Source organism: Macaca nemestrina, chromosome 1 (assembly GCF_043159975.1).
Source record: "Macaca nemestrina isolate mMacNem1 chromosome 1, mMacNem.hap1, whole genome shotgun sequence".
Classification (NCBI taxonomy): Eukaryota; Metazoa; Chordata; class Mammalia; order Primates; family Cercopithecidae; genus Macaca; species Macaca nemestrina.
The window spans coordinates 183,365,716-183,383,023 of NC_092125.1; the positions used below are offsets into that span (position 1 = coordinate 183,365,716).

At 44.6% G+C, this 17,308-nt stretch overlaps 1 long non-coding RNA gene across 1 annotated transcript in view; it reads left to right on the top strand.

The window, feature by feature from the left end:
* LOC105495022 (uncharacterized) overlaps positions 1 to 17,308 on the top strand; it is a 71,698-nt gene that overhangs the window by 17,365 nt on the left and 37,025 nt on the right. The window contains exon 2 of the long non-coding RNA XR_011621108.1: positions 11,782 to 11,869. This is a non-coding gene — a long non-coding RNA (uncharacterized lncRNA). The remainder of the gene's footprint in view (positions 1 to 11,781; positions 11,870 to 17,308) is intronic.

Here is a 17,308-nt window from a genome sequence, read left to right on the forward strand (position 1 = left end):
TCAGTTGTCTCATAAGATGAGGGATTACTTTTCCTTTTTCCAGGGTTGCAGGGATAATCAAGAAATATCTCAGGAAAAGTGTTTTGTCAGTTATAAACTAATAAAGCAATATGTGTATGTTAATTGTTTTTATTCCTCCTATATATAGAACTTGATACAGAAGAAAATGTCCTGGGTTATATTGGAGTCACATCTCTGGGCCTCTGATTTCTTGTCTATAGGATGGGAGGATCCCTGTCCTATCTACCTTATAGAAATTGTATAGAATTTAAAAAATACCCGTGACGATAAAATGATAGGTATAAAGAAACAAAAGTGTAGTTGTATTCCTGAATGGGGATAAGTGACTGAGCATAAAGAAAACTGGACTTTAGTATTGTAAACCCACATTTGTACCCTGAATCCATTTACAAAGATAATTCACAGCCATTATCCTATCCAATTCCCTCAACAGTTCTGTGAGCTAGGAATGAGCTTATCACAGATGATTTGCCTGAACTCACAGATGAGAAAACTGAGACTCTGAGAAAGTGATAGGCCCAGAAGCTGAATCTTGGTCATTTCTCCCCATTTCTTTCCAGCCAACCCTCCGTTTTCTAGTGCCCAGAACTCTGTCTTCATCCAAGTCTGTTTGGAAAACAGGCCAAAGTCATGTTCTCTTGGACTTCCCCCTTGCTATGGGGGCAGTTCTGGTCTTCTCCTCCATTCAGTACTTAGCCTTGGAAGTGCTTGATAAAATCCCAGAGATGGGTTAGGATGCCCATCTGTACGTGAGGTGCCCCTGCAAACAAACACCAAGCCACGAGTACCTTGTTATGTGTTCAAAGGACTCCAGATGGAAGACTAATACAGCTGGCATACTCCCTAGGCATGTTTTCAGCTGCTCAGGCTGCCGTAGCCAAGACATGCTATCTTTTGTTCATAATCTCAGTTAAGGACTGTCCTCCCCATAATTCAGGCAGAAATCTAGGGGCTATTGTCCACTTCCCTGTTATGCCTCTCCTTTGCTGAAACCTTCCAGTAGCTGGATTAAGCCAGTGTCCCTTATGTGCTCCTTTCTCCACAAAGATTCTAAAAAAGAGAGGGGAAGAGAATCATTCTATTTTGGGATCTGGGGACATAATTGAATTGTATTTAGTTGGAAGGTTTACTGCAATACTCTTCCAGTGTAGTCATGGATATTTGGGAGACTGTTAAGCTGGAACCTCCAATGGGACCTGACTATTCGGAGTCCAGGAAGTAGGGCTTTGCTGAGTTTTCTCTCACCAGGAGCAGGATCTGGTTGTGAATAACAGATCTAATTAGGAAGGGAGGGGATTATCAAGCCCAGAGCTGGCCCAGGCACAGGAAACACTAATGCCTGCCTCCTGAGGAGCAATTATTGGCAGCTGATTATCCTTCACGGGCAACCCAGGTACCTCCTCTTTCAGGATGCCTTTCTGATCCCTGGGTTGGGTTCAGGAAAATCTTTTCTGGACTTCCAGAGCCCTAGGCTTCTCTCTATCTAGCACTGATTACACTGTTGTTATTGTCTATGTTGGTTACTACTATATCGTTCCTTTAGACTGTGAGCTCCCTCGATGCTGGGTCTGGTTCAGCTTTTTATTCAGCTTCCATCACAGAGTTTGGCACACAGCACGTTTTGCATTGTGGTTAGGATCATGGGCTCTGTACCCAGACTGCCTGTGTTTGAATGTCAGCTCTACTACTTGCTAGCCTGAAGACCCAAGGCCAGTCACTTAACTTCTCTGGGTCTTAATTTCCTCATTTGTAAACTGAGAGTAATAATAGTAATTACCTCATGGGTTTGTTACAAAGGCTAAAAATGTAAAGCACTTAGAACAGTGTCTAGTACAGAGTGCTACATAGAAGCTGCATGTTATTATTTGACTCCTGATTTTGTATTTTGGATCTTCACTTTACTTAAAGCAAGGACACCTGTACCAGGAGGTATGATGCCATGCCCCCTTTCCTTCTATCCCAGCTGTGAGAATGAGTTCCAGGGGTCTTGGTCTGAGGGCAGGACACATCAAGGAAGATTGCATGGGATAAGGCATAATTGTTTTGCATAATTTGACCCTTGATGAAATCTCAGTGTTCTGTGACATGAAATGCAATTAGACTGACTTCTCCCTTCTGTATTCCTAATCTGCTCATGTGACACCCATCACCTGGGTCCAGCAGATGCTGAGAGACATTAGTGTTCTATGTACAGCAATAGGAAGATCCTCAGAAGACTGACGTGAACTGGCCTTCTCTGGTCTGTATTGAGTGGCATGGGTGGGAGTTGAGGTTTGAAGGCAGCTAGTGGAGATGGGTATGCAGAAAGTACTAGAATGTTTCCTACTGGAAAAGCTATGAGTAGGATAGTCCTATTGGATATGTCTAAAGGGCACAATGTCTGGATAATAGAAGTGTTTTGTTTTTTTTTAAATAAAACAAAACACAACACACTTTCAGTCAGTCTGGTGAAAGAAGAGCTCTGGGATGGTATCTAGAATCAGGAAGTTTTGGCTCTGCCACTTACCAACTGTTTGACCTTTGGGAAATTCATTTGTCATTTTAAGCCTCAGTTTCCCCTTGTAAAAAACAAGGGCCTTAAAATCAATATAATTAAGCTAAGACATATTCCAATTTTCATTAATTTGGCCCGGAATGGGCCCTAGAATCTATGTTTCTAACAAGCAATAAGGTGATCGTGTCCATGGACTACACTCCATGTGCACAAATTGCTTCTCCCTGATTATAATACGTTATGGGCCTATAATTTCCTCAAGAGTAAGTTATAAATCTGACCACATCAAGTCCCTGTACAAACCCTTCAATGACCCCTGTTGTTTTTAAGATAAAGTCCTGCCTTCTTAGCCTGGTGTGGGCTATATAGGGGCTACATGTTATTATTTGACTTCTCATTTTGTGTGTGTGTGTGTGTGTGTGTGTGTGTGTATATATATATATTTATATAAATAATTATGTTCCTAATTCCATCTCTAGATTGATCTCTCCCACACCATTGTCATCTTCCACTCCTTACTCCAGCCATACAAGAACTGTTTGCAGCATGTAGATTTCCCACCTCCACACCTCTGCTCAAGCTGTTCTTCCTTTATGTGCATTCTCTCATTTTCTTTTTCTTTTTTTTTTTTTTTAAAGGCCTTGCTTAGTCCAGTCACAGGTATTCTGCTCTCTCAGCTACAGAAGTACTGACACTTGGTATCACTCTCTGGTCATGGATAGGCTGCTGTGTATGGTTATTTATCTGTGTCTCAGCTTTATCTTGTTTCCTACTTCATTAGCCTATAAACTCTCAAGAGAGCAGGTACCCATCCATGTCTTCTTATCCCCTGCTTTCAGTTGGCAGAACATCATGGACATCCAGTAATTGTCGAAAGATCAGTGACACCTTAAACAGATACCCTCTCTCTTAGGTGATGAGTTGGCTGGTTGGCCCATTTTGGGGTGAATCACATTTGTTTCCTAGCTAAAAAACACACTGTAACAGCCAATTACAGAATAAAAGAAAATTTCACCACAGCAATATTATTTTCACTTATAAGCCCATCATTCTGAAATTATCATCAATTACATGTTGAGTATCCTTTATCTGAAATGCTTGGGACCAGAAGTGTTTTGGATTTCAAATCTTTTCAGGTTTTGGAATATTAGCAGTTATCGTTGAGCATCTCAAATCTAGAAAGCTCCAATGAGCATTTCCTTTGAGTGTCCATAATATTAGCACTCAAAAAGTTTTGGATTTTGGAGCATTTCGTATTTTGTGTTTTTGGATTCGGATGCTTAACGTGTAATAAGAACAACAAACTATTTTATAATTTGTTAAAACTGGAAACAATTCATAGCTATTATTTAAGCTTTAAGGGAAAGTGTGCGTATGCTTTTGTGTATCTGTTTAGTAAACTTAACGTGGTTAAGGGGTGTACATGAAGATGAGTTTATGGAGCACTTCTGGGCTCTGACAGCCCCACCCAGAAATCTTTTGCTCTCCGTTTCTGCCTCCCTCAACCTAGACCACATGGCTGTCATTAATTCTGCATGCTAACAGCAGTGTCATCTAAATAAATAATTATGATTTTTCAATTAAGGATCCCAGGACCTCTGGGACCTAAGCTGACCCAGACATTGTGAGGCCCTATGTCCCCAAGAGGCCATAGAGGCAGCTGCAGCTCTGCCCTTCGCTAAACCAGCAGACCCTCTCAGATTAGAGGAGCTCTTGAGGACCTGAGGCTGTTGGCCCTCATTGCCCACTACTCCCACTGCCAATCATTGTGATACAAAGACAACAGCTCTGGGCTAGGAGTTAGGTGACTTATTATTTAATCTCAAATTCATTTATTGTCTTCTAGGCTAGTGATTCTCAAACTCAAATGTGCCTATGCAACACCTGGGGATCTTGCTAAAATGCAGATTCTGATTCTCTAAGTCCAGGGTGGGGTCTTTGGAGCATTTCGTATTTTGGATTTTGGAGCATTTCGTATTTTGTGTTTTTGGATTCGGATGCTTAACGTGTAATAAGAACAACAAACTATTTTAATGAGCATTTCTAATGAGCTCCCAGGTGATGCTGGTGCTGCTGATTCATGGGCTACACTTTCAGTGACAAGGAGTTAAGCCATGAGCTTTCCCCTGTGAGCTCATTTTATCTTCAATACGAAGGTGCTAGACTTGGTGAACTCTGAGGACCTGTCCAGCTCTGATTTTCTGTGATTCCAAATAACTAATAACCACAGCTTTAGTACTCAATCAATATTTATAGCGGTGATATTCATAATAGGCCAAATATAGAAACAACCCAAATGTCCATCAAACTGTCAAAAGGATAAACAAATTGTGGTATACCCATACAGTGGAAAACTACTCATCAATAAAAAGGAATGAATTACTGATACCATTAACCACATGGATGAATCTCAGGTGTATTATGCTAAATGAAAGAAGAAAGACAAAAAAGACTCCAGAATGTGTTATTCCATTTATATGAAATTCTAGAAGAGGAAAACTGTAAGGGCACAAATCAGATTGGTGGTCGCTAGGGGCCATGAGTCAGGGCGGGGTGGAGGGGAGCAGGTATTGCTTGAGAAGGGGCACAAGGAAAGCTTTTAGGGTGATGGAATTGTTAATATCATGATTTTGATGGTGACTAGATGACTATACACATTTGTTAAAAGTCATCGAATTATACACTTAAAATTGGTGATTTTTATGGCATATGGATTATCCTCAAGAAAGCTGATCAACCCCCCTGCCCACAAACAGCAAAACAATAGCTACTGTTTATTGAGTACCCACTATGTGCCAGGCATTTTACAGAGATTGTTGCTATTCTTTGCAACAATGCTTTGAGGTAGGATTATCCCCAGATTATGAAACCCAAGCCCAGAGGAAAACTGACCACTTTCAAAGAAGAGGTAGGATTTGAACCAGCTAATGTTTGATGATTCCAAGACCTGGTCTGCCTCTAGGTGGCTGTCTTGGCTCCTACAATTCTCAGTCCCTTCTTGCAAGAGCAGTAAGTTCTAAAAGTATCCTGGGGTCATGCCTGGCTTCTATCTGCCTATCTGAAATTCCCTGCCTATCTGCCAGGGAATTTCACTTTAAGAGGTATTGTTATTATGTATTTCTTTGTTGAGCATGGAACCCACTTTGTTTAGAACATGCCCCTAAAGTGATATCAGCAGCCTGGTGAGTGCAATAAATCATCAATACATACATTGTTTTATATCATTTTTAATTAAACAATTAAAAGTCCTATGGAGAGTGCAGAGTGTTTGTGGGCAGTGGGCATAGAAGGCCCAGTGGGAGGTGGAGCTGCCTGGTAAGGAGGTGGGGGCAGCACAGCCCCACTGGCCCCTCTCAACGTGTCTGGGGAGGCTGGAATTATTATCTTCTCCATTTTGCAGATTAAGAAGCTGAGGCTCGTAGGGGTTGAGTGACTTCTCTGACGTCACACACCTTGTTAATGGCAGAGATCAGGCTTGAAACCTGTTCCTGTGTAACTCCCAGTTCTGTGCCTTTTCCCTTTTCCCACAAGCAAGGAGAAGACAGAGCCCTGTCCTTAAAAAGTTTATAAGAATACAGCAGCTGCTCACAGGCATAAAAGAACACTGCAAAACAGGCAATAATTCTGTGGACTCCAAATATATGAGCCAGGGAGGGTAGAATCAGTCAAGGACTTCTTGGAGGAGGCGAGTCTTGTGTTAGGTTAGCCATGGAGGTTAGGTACAGCTAGGGCAAGCAGAGGTGGGAGAACTGTATTTGTATGCTCAGTCTTAGGTCCCTTAGAGTTATGGAGAGAAAACTTATGTGGTACCAGGCTTGGACCTAGTTGAGATGGCTGGAAAAGGTCTCTGTTATTCTTCTCCCTCTGGTTCTATGCAGTGGGCCTGTTTGAGAAGGGGAGGCCTCAGTCGCCAATGGCAGAAGGGCCAGGGAAGGGTGTCCTCAGGGCCTTCCAAATGGCCTTGTCCCTCAGCATCACCACGGATGCTGAGCAGGTCTCTCTCCTCAGGGCAGGGCACCAGATCCTGTTGTCCCATGGCTCCAGATGAGCTGCTGCATCTTATTCAGCCACCACCTCCACTCTGACATCACCCCCATCCAGGACCAGGCAACCCTTCTGGGCACCCAGGAGACCTGTTGGCTCCAGCAGCTGGTGCAGGATTAGTAATTGAGGCTCTCTCCTGAGCCCTGGGTCCATCAGGGACTAGTCCTCCTGATGCCTGCTACTATTGTGTTCTGATCAATTAGTGGGGAAGAAATGAGGTCAGAGATAGCAGGTGTGGGCTTGGCTTTGTTTCTGGAGAAGGGCTGAGCTGGGTTGGGGTTGGGCTGGGGTGATGAGGAGGAGGTGGTTCTTAGGGCTTTAGGCCGTGAGCAGTAGAGAGGAGAGTGAACCACAACAAGTACTGGGTTTGTAGCTCAGAAGGCTTGGCCTCACTCTTGCCAGGAGATAAAAATGGCATTTGGAAAACATTTGTGCTCCAGGCTGCACAGGGTACTGGGGCGGGCCCATTAGCCACTTAATGTCCTGGATAATGACCCTTAGCTTCCGAGAATGTCAGCTGGAAATCCAGACTCTACCAGAGGCATGGAAACCGGCCAGCATCCTTGGCCTCGTGTTCAAAGCTCTTTCCATCTACAAACCAACCTTGCCCATTTTCTCTACCGCCTTCCTCTCATGTGGCTCTGTCCTTCAGCTTTCTGAATATGTCCTGGGCTCTCTTATTTCCCTTCCTTTGCTTAAGATGTTGCCCACCCCTGTACTACCCTGTTCCATCTCTGCCTGGTGAAATCTTCCTCATCCTTCGTGCACCGTGTCATATGCCAGCTTCCCCAAGAAGCTTTCTGTTACAGCCACTGTCAGAAGTTGTCTCTTGCCTCTGACCTCCATCACGCCAATAAAGTTTGTCTTATCCTAAGGGAATCTGAGCTTATTCTCATCTTCTTTCCCTTCCTAGGAACCCTGGAATCACAGAATGTCATGACTTGTCTAATGTGCTTTCTGGCACATGGTAGGTTCTGGTGACTGTTAAATCAAATACCCACTTGCGCATGTGCAAGCTATTTCTCTATATCACTCCTGACTGTGTAGCTTCTTTCATCTATCTATGCCTTTGCATTTGCTCTTCCCTTTGGCTTAAGCGCCCTTCCCTGATTTTCTATCTGGCAAGATCCAGTTCCAAATCAGGCTAACCTGTGCTCTCTTTGTATCTTTTACGCCTTTCTTTGATGGCATGACTTACTCTGCGCTGTAAATAAGATAGGCTTTTTACCCTCAAAGGATTCACAGTCTGGCAGGCTGACAAATAGATCTGTTGCAGTCTTCAAATCTAGGGCTCACTCTTAGACTCTAAGCTTTGGTGTGGTAAAAATTCAGATAGTATAATCAAAGCAGGTAATGAAAAGTTTCCCTTCTCTAAAATCAGAGCTTCTGATATGTTGTACAGTTCCAGGGGACACTGTTGCCATTATGGTCTAGATATGTGGCTCCAAGTGGGCTTGCAGAGTGCACAAGATTTACCACACTACCTGGCAGCCCTGGCTCAACAATTCAATTGCAGTTCCATTCCTCAAGGGTAAGACCACTGTCACATTTCTTATGTATCATTTCAGATGTCCTATATATATCAAACATTTATGTGTATGTGTGTATCCCTTTTTGTACACAAATGGAATGTCACATACAATCTTTTGCATCCTGCTTTCTTAATAATCTTGGAAATCATTTCTGATCAGAGCATCTGGATCTACTCTATTTTTTACTACATTATTTTAAATAGCAGTATAATATTCATGACATATGTGTGCCACAATGTAATCACTCCCCAACTAGTCAACATTTAAGTTCTTTCAATTTTCTTTAGCACTCCAAACAGTACTGCAACAAACATTCTCACAGGTACAACTTTGAGCACTTGTTTGAATTTGTCTGTGGGACAAATTCCTGGAAGTTGAATTGCTGAGGAAACAGAGGGCGTATGTGTTCCAAATTGTGATGGACATTACCAAATTTCCCTTCAAAGACTGAGCTGAGTCATCTAAGATGAGTAAGAACTACTGAGACAAAGCCATGGGCATAAGGAATAGCATGGAAAGAGGTTTGGGTTGGGCACAGTGGCTCACACCTGCAATCCTAGCACTTTGGGAGCCCTAGGCAGGTGGATTGCCTGAGCTCAGGAGTTGGAGACCAGCCTGGGCAACTTGGCAAAACTCCATCTCTACACAAATTAGCTGGGCGTGGTGGTGCACACCTGTAGTCCTGGCTGAGGCAGGAGGATCGCTTGAGCCCAGGAGGTTGAGGCTGCAGTGAGTCACATTTGCACCACTGCACTCCAGCCTAGGTGGCAGAGCAAGACACCATCTCTCAAAAAAAAAAAAAAAAAAAAAAAAAAAAAAAAAAAAGAGAGAGAGAGAGAGAGCAAGAGAGAGGGAAAAGAGTTTTGATGGGGGTTTGACAAAACACAGCCTGTTTGGAGGAACTGAGTCATACTTTGTGTAAAGAAAAAATTAAGCCTGGTGATTGGTGAGGATAACTTCTGTGAGGCAGTGGCGAAGTCACCCAGGGCATCAGGGGTTGGTTTAAGTCACAGAGGTTGGCAAATGATGGCTGGCTGGCTGAATCTGGCTCACTGCATGTTTTTGTAAGTTTAATTTTATTGAAACACAACTATATTCATTTATTTATTTACTGTTTATAGCCGCTTTTGCTACAATGACACAGTTGAGTAGTTACAACAGAGTCCATTTGCCCACAAAGCCTAAAATAATTACTTTGTGCCCCTTCACAGAAGTTTCTGGTCTAAGAAGTTAGATTAGCCTGAGAACAGTGGCAGGCCTTTGACAGTTCCACAGAGAAGAGAGACATAGTCAGTTTGGTATTTTTGAAAGATTACTTTGTCGCTGTGCAGAGAGAGGATTGGGGTGGGGCAAGGGCTGAAAGATCAGGGAGAAGGCTAGTGCGGTGACCCAGGTGAGAGGTCATGGGGCCTGGAATAAGACAGAGGAAATGGGATGGAGAAAAGAGGGTGGACTTGCTAGGTATTTGAGAGGACTTGGAGAATGGTTGAGTATCTGAGTGGGGAAGGCGGAGAAGTCAAGGATGTTTGGGAAGATGTTTTGATGTTGTGTTCTGATGTTGACATGGCAGCAGGCAATTCAGGCACCCCAAGGCCTCTAGCTCTATTCTGGCTGTTGGTGCCAGTACTCAGAGTGGGGCTGTCTCTGATCCAGGGTCACTGGTCTCCTTTGACTTGAAGGAACAACCTCTTCTAACCTTCAAGCTGGCACTAGCAAAAGGAGACACAGAAATGTCTTCTAAGATTGTGCTCAATGTTCATCTTCATTTAAAGCACTAATTTGGCTTTTATTTTTATTTCATCTTACTATTTTATTTTTTTATTTATTTTTGAGACAGAGTCTCGCTTTATTGTCCAAGCTGGAGTGCAATGGCATGATCTCAGATCACTGCAACCTCTGCCTCCTGGTTTCAAGTGATTCTCCTGCCTCAGCCTCCCAAGTAACTGGGATTATAGGCATGAGCCACTGTGCCTGGCTAATTTTTGTATTTTTAGTAGAGACGGTGTTTCACCAGTTTTGGCCAGGCTGATCTCGAACTCCTGACCTCAAGTGATCTGCCTATTTTGACCTCCCGAAGTGTTGGGATTACAGACATGAGCCACTGCACTTGGCCAGCTTTGATTTTTCAATCGAACTCATCTCCTTGCTTTTCTTTCCATTTAAACGTTTATTAACAAGATGACTCAAATGATTCATAAAGTGGTGGGGAGTCTGGACTCCTGGGCCAGATCAGGCTACTGTTCTTTTCTGTTGCCCAGGCTGGAGTGCAGTGGCACGATCTTGGCTCACTGCAAGCTCCGCCTCCCGGGTTCACGCCATTCTCCCGCCTCAGCCTCCCGAGTAGCTGGAACTACAGGTGCCCGCCACCATACCTGACTAATTTTTTGTATTTTCAGTAGAGACAGGGTTTCACCATGTTAGCCAGGATGGCCTTGATCTTCTGACCTTGTGATCCCCCTGCCTCGGCCTCCCAAAGTGCTAGGATTACAGACATGAGCCACCGCTCCTGGCCTATTTTTTTTTTTTATTTTGCTCAGTTTCATAAAGATAATCCCCTGATCACTTCCCACACAGAATGCTTTCCTTTCTCTTTGAGCTGGTGGGGGTATCTCAATAAAATCAGAAATATAGAAAGCAGGTGAAGAACTGAGAACAATGGTTTACTAGAATTTGGAAGGATGGTGACAAGATATTTAAGGGTTGGAATCAGCCTTTCCAGAAGTCAGTTTCAGAACCATTCTCCAAGTTATAAGGATTATATTCTAATGATAACACAAGATAGACCATAGTTGTTCATATAAAGGCAGAGCTTAAAGAAGAAGCTTAGTTCAAGGGGCTTATGGTAGTAATTGCTCTGATTTTTAGGACAGAGCAATCTGGGACATTCTATGGAAGTTTTAAGATTGATGTGACCTACAGAGAAGCAGAGATGAGAGAAGAGGAAGAGGGAGGGAGAGCAGGGGACAGAGAAAATGAGAAATTGATTAAGAATAGAGATGGAGAAGAGGAAACTGAATAGGTTTCTATGTGTAGTAGTTGCAGGTATGCTCTTCGCTGTGCCAGGAACACCACGCTCATGACTCATTTATGCCGTTTAATAATTCTGGAGTGTGGGTAGCATCACCATCACATTATGCACGAGGAAACTGAGGCTCAAGGAAAGTTGCACACAGAGCAACTTGTGAAAAATCCCCCAGAGAGTAAGTGGTAGATGTGGGGCTTGAACCCAGGACTAATTGGCTCCAAAGCCTGGGCTCTTTCTTCCACACTCTATGGGGCTGAGAGTGGGTAATTGATAGGACAGAAGGAAGAGCAGTTCAGGAAGGCAACAGGGCTGCAGGAGACTCACAAAATCCACAGCACTTGCCAAGCCCAGCTACTCATGCCTGAGCAGCTGGCTGATTTTTTCATAAAATAAAAGAAGTCCCTGAATTGAGAAATATGTGTGTCTCCTAGATTGGATTGTGCAGTGAACAGTAGCCAGAGCGAGCAGTAATCCATCATGGCCTGGCGTTGGCGGGTGCTGCCAGCTGAAACCCTGGTGGAACTGTCATGAAGGTGACCTTGGAGGGGAAAGCCAGGGCCCAATGTCTCACTGCTTCCTGGGAGTCAGTGTGGGGTGGAAGGCGGTGGGATGACAAGTTTCCTCTTCCCTCCTGGTGACCTGTTTTCCCCCATTTTTTTTTCTAGCTTTTTACATGCTGCACCAATACTCGGTCTAGCTGCAGCTTGGCTGGGTCACAGAGGCTGAGGAGGGAGCTAAGCCTGGAGAGCTGGGGTAAGCCAGACAGACCTAAAATCTCTTACACTGAGTCTCAACTTACTGTCCCTTGTGACTCCAAGGTCAACTGCCCTCCCCTGTTGGCTGAGGATCCAGATGTGGAGCCAGTCAGCCAAGATGGGCCCTGGAGGGCCTCTCCTCACCCAGGGAAGGGGAGTTGTTTAAGGAGTTTGACTGTATAATCAATAGGACCTGAGTTCAAGTCTTTGCTTGGCTGCCTACTTACTATTTATGTGACTTGGGCATTAACCTCTGACCCTCAGTTTCATTACCTGTAAAATGGGAATTATTAATGTACTTAGGGGGAATAAGAAAGGTAATGCAGATAAAGTCAATAGTTAAATGCCTAATGCACAATCCATATTTTGATTAAATGGTAGTGATCATAATTATCTTCTTTATTCCTCAGGGTCACTCTTTTGGATGGATTCATTAAGTCTGTTTTACAGAGACCCAAAGGGGCACCTCTATGCTTTTGTGGGTTTAGAAGAGACAGGGTGCAAAAGGCTTGTTTTTCTGAAACCAATGCAAGTTTTGATATCTTATAATCTGCAACATTGTTGGGCTTTCTGATCTCTTGAATTCTTGGCTACCATAAACTAAGTGCTCACTATGTTCCAGGCACAGCATTAAACTTTTCACAAGCAGTAGCATTAGTTAGGCTGTCATTAGCTGCCATAACAAATAAGTCCATGAAAGCATAATGGTTCAACCACTATAGAAGTTTATTTCTTTCTCTGATAAAGTCCAGAATGGGTGTTTTGACTGATGGGAAACTCTCCTTCAAGTGGTGAGTCAGACCAGGCTCCTTATATACTGTGGCTCTTCAAGTTCAACATGTGGCTCTAGAGGCATGCTGTAATCTACACCCAGTGGCAGAAGGGGAAAGAGCATGGAAGTTTTTTTTTCATGGCCAGGTCAGGAAGTGGCATACATCACTTACGCTCAGATTCCATTGTTCAGAATGCAGATGTATGGCTAATCCTAATGACAGGAAGACTTGGAAAATGTAGTCTAGCCGTGTGCCCAGGAGAAGAGGACATGGATTTGGTAAAGAGCTAGCCAGTCTGCCTCATGCATTATCATCCCATTTTATTTTTACAATAATTGAAAGAAAGGAGGGAGGGAGTGTGGGAGGGAGGTGGGGAGAGGAAGAGAAAGAGAGAGAGGCAATTCCTTCTGTCTTAGCTAGCACTTTGCACTGAGTTCCATTTCAACATTGCAATATATACCTGGTTCTTTAACCCTGCTGATCCCAGTTGATACCCCTTTTATCTCCTTTTTCCCCAATTCAAGTTCTCTTGTTCTAATTATTCTCTGTAGGTTGCCAGATATTTGTGTAAGAGTCAAAGTGTCTATAAATGGTTTTCTATCATATATTTTATAGTAGATGGTGAAGATTATCTAAAATAGGCAACACTTATTAAGTGCTGATGAGATTCCCCCAAATTTCTAAGCATTTCACATGTATTAACTTGTTTAATCTTCACAACCATTTATGTGATAGGTTCTATAAGAATCCCTATTTTATAGATGAGATTTTTTTTACGGATGAGAAAACTCAAAGAGAGGTTACATAACTTCCCCAAGGTTACCCAACGGTGGAGACAGAATTGGAATCCAGTCAGTCTAAGTCTAGAATCTGTGCTGTGGATACTGTTGTTACTGTGGGCCAGGCTCGGAGCAAAATGCTCCCTATGAATTGACTACAAATCCATGAGGAGGAGATTATCGTTGTCATTTTCCTCACTTTATGTATGACGAGATCAAAGCTCAGAGGAGTTAATCAACTTGTCCAAGGTCACACAACTAGAAAGTAACACATTTGAATGATACCAAAGTCAAAAATCTTCATCACTGTACTATAAGAACAATAAGGACGTAGAGCCATCGTCATATTTTCATTTTCCACTGGGAAGTAGAAACACTTTTTTTAAAGGATGAGAGGGCAGATGGTTAGTGTGCCATTTCAGGCGGTTTGTGTATATTTCAGAGAGAAGGGCAAGCCCTGAGGGAGAGGAAGGGCCCTCCAGTTTGCTGAATGTAACAAGGAGCCCTGAGTCCCTCCGAGTCCCTTTCACATTCTCATACCTGCCTAGTCTGCCTAGTGTTACAGAAACTTGTACATATTAGCATCCAACAAATCTATGTTTAAATCCCAGCTTTGCCCTTTATTCCCTGTGTGGTCTTTAACAAGACTGAACCTCTCTGAGTCTCATATCCTTCCTTCCCTCCCTCCCTCCCTCCCTCCCTCCCTCCCTCCCTCCCTCCATCCCTCCCTCCCTCCCTCCCTCCCTCCCTCCCTCCCTCCCTTCCTTCCTTCCTTCCTTCCTTCCTTCCTTCCTTCCTTCCTTCCTTCCTTCCTTCCTTCCCCTTCTTTTCTTTATCCTTTCCCTCCTTTCCCCTCCCGTCCCCTCCCCTCCCCTCCCCTCCCCTCCCCTCTCCTCTCCTCTCCTCTCCTCTCCTCTCCTCTCCTCTCCTCTCCTCTCCTCTCCTCTCCTCTCCTCTCCTCTCCTCTCCTCTCCTCTCCTTTCCTTTCCTTACCTTACCTTTCCTTTTCTGATATAGTCTCACTTTGTCGCCCAGCCTGGAGGGCAGTGGAACAATCTCAGCTCACTGCAACTTCTGCCTCCCAGATTCATTTTGGTCATCAGCCCTACCCCCCAGTAGCTGGGATTACAGGCATGTGTCACCTCATCCACCTAAGTTTTTTTGTATTTTTAGTAGAGATGGAGTCTCACCATGTTGACCAGGCTGGTCTGGAACTCCCGGTCTCAAGTGATGCACCTGCCTCGGCCTCCCAAAGTGCTGGGATTACAGGTGTGAGCCACTGGGTCTGGCCTCATTTTTGTATTTCTAAAATGGTAATAATAGTGTCTGTCTGCATTGGAGGGGTTTGGGGTTTGTGTGTGTGTGTGTGTGTGTGTGTGTGTGCGCGCATGTATGTGTTTATAGTGTCCTTTACAGAGTCTGATGCACACTAGGTGTTTAATGAATAGTTGCTTTTGTCATTGTGCCAGCTGAGAAGCTGGGTAGCTGGCCTGTTACCCCAAAGCAGAAGACCGACAGCAAGCAGAGGTGCCATCCTCAGGTGAGGTGCACAACAGTCCTCCTCTCAAGATGAGGAAATTGAGGCTGAGGTGCAGGGGATTGACTTGGTCACCTTTGACACAGCCAGTGAGTGGCAGCAGCAGGACCCCTGGCCCAGAACTCATTCTGTGGCTCAGCCTCAAACCATGGCCTTCCGAGTCCATGCTTTGCAGCTCTTCTCTGATGAGTCGAATGACAAATGCTGACCCACAGAGCCACTTGTTTGAAAGATAAATGGCGACTGAACCTTGTGCAGTGAGTTGGAGCTACTTCTTCCTGTCTTTTTCAAGGTCTGGGGGTTATAATGGGTGAGTCAGATAGATAGTCATGGCGTGGGAGCATATTACGGGGACCCAGCCAATAACCCGCTCCTGTTTGTTGTTCCCAGGCCTGGCTAAATGCATGAGGATTAAATTCCTCATCTATCAGGATCCCCTTGGCTCTCAGATGCTTTGCAGTTCCCTCCACCCAGAAGACGAACTCCTCCTTTTGACCGAGACTGGCCTAATGTGGCTGATTTTTTTTTTCTGAGAGGATGCTGCCCACTTATGCCCCCCATCTTTCCTCTGTCTCACTGGGCACTCCACATCCTCCATGATGGGGGCCCCGCAGCAGCCACTGCTTGGCCCCCCTGCCTCCCATCTGGCCCTCTCCAACCCACTCTCCACATTGAAGCCAGATTTAGTTTTCTTGCCAAATCCAGCCATGTCAGTCGCCTATCTAAGTGTATTTTAATACACTTCTGACTTTTCTCTGCCAATTGAATCAAACTCCAAACTTCTTTTTTTTTTTTTTTTTTTTTTTTGAGACGGAGTCTCGCTCTGTCGCCCAGGCTGGAGTGCAGTGGCGCGATCTCGGCTCACTGCAAGCTCCGCCTCCCGGGTTCACGCCATTCTCCTGCCTCAGCCTCCCGAGTAGCTGGGACTACAGGCGCCCACAACCGCGCCCGGCTAATTTTTTGTATTTTTAGTAGAGACGGGGTTTCACCGTGGTCTCGATCTCCTGACCTTGTGATCCGCCCGCCTCGGCCTCCCAAAGTGCTGGGATTACAGGCGTGAGCCACCGCGCCCGGCTCAAACTCCAAACTTCTTTTTTTTTTAATTATACTTTAAGTTCTAGGGTACATGTGCACAACGTGCAGGTCTGTTACATATGTATACACGTGCCATGTTGGTGTGCTGTACCCACCAACTCATCATTTACATTAGGTGTATCTCCCAATGCTATCCCTTCCCCCTCCCCCCTCCCTACACCCCACAACAGGCCCCAGTGTGTGATGTTCCCTGCCCTGTATCCAAGCGTTCTCATTTTTCAATTCCCACCTGTGAGTGAGAAGATGTGGTGTTTCGTTTTCTGTCCTTGAGAAAGTTTGCTCAGAATGATGGTTTCCAGTTTAATCCATGTCCCTACAAAGGACATGAACTCATCTTTTTTTATGGCTGCATAGTATTCCAAGGTGTATATGTGCCATATTTTTTTAATCCAGTCTGTCATTGATGGACATTTGGGTTAGTTGCAAGTCTTTGCTATTGTGAATAGTGCCACAATAAACATATGTGTGTATGTGTCTTTATAGCAGCTATAAAGACACATGTACCCTTAGGTTCTCCCCTAGCATCCTTTATAGCAGCATGATTTATAATCCTTTAGGTATATGCCCAGTAATGGGATGGCTGGATCAAATGGTATTTCTAGTTCTAGATCCTTGAGGAATTGCCACACTGTCTTCAATGTGCAATGTGCAGATGGGAGGCAGGGGGGCCAAGCAACATGCCCCATACCTGCCCAGTTCCAGGCCTTTGCCCTTGCTGTTCTCACTGCCTGCAGTGCCCGTTCCTCTTTACCTACCTGGCCAGAACTCCAAGGCCTCCAAAACACCTCCTCCTTCTTCAATAGCCCCAGATTCATCCAAGCCTGGGCATTCCTCCTTCACTGGACTCTCATAGCATTTTGCATGCAGTTCTTTTATAGCATTTGTCTTATTGTGGGGTGACTGCTTGCTTGCCTCTCAGCCTTGGCTCCCCAGCAACCCACTGGGCAGTAAATTCCTGGAGGACAAGCGCTTGAGTCTCCTTCATTGCTGTTTTCAGGTCCAATAGCTGGGCTGTACAAATAGAGCCCTGCTGGTTGTCAAAATACTGAAATATTTTTATGCCGGCTGGTAAATAGCTGTCTTGTCATCTCCCGTAGGATCCTCAGCCCTCCTGTGGTCAAGCAAGTGCAGGGTTAATGGTGAGCATAGCAGGGGTCTCCACTCCATTGGTCAGTGCCTTGGGTCGAACCTGTTGTTAAATTTCCAATTTTACCCAGGGAAGACTCTCACAGGGAATGGGCCCTGCCCCCATA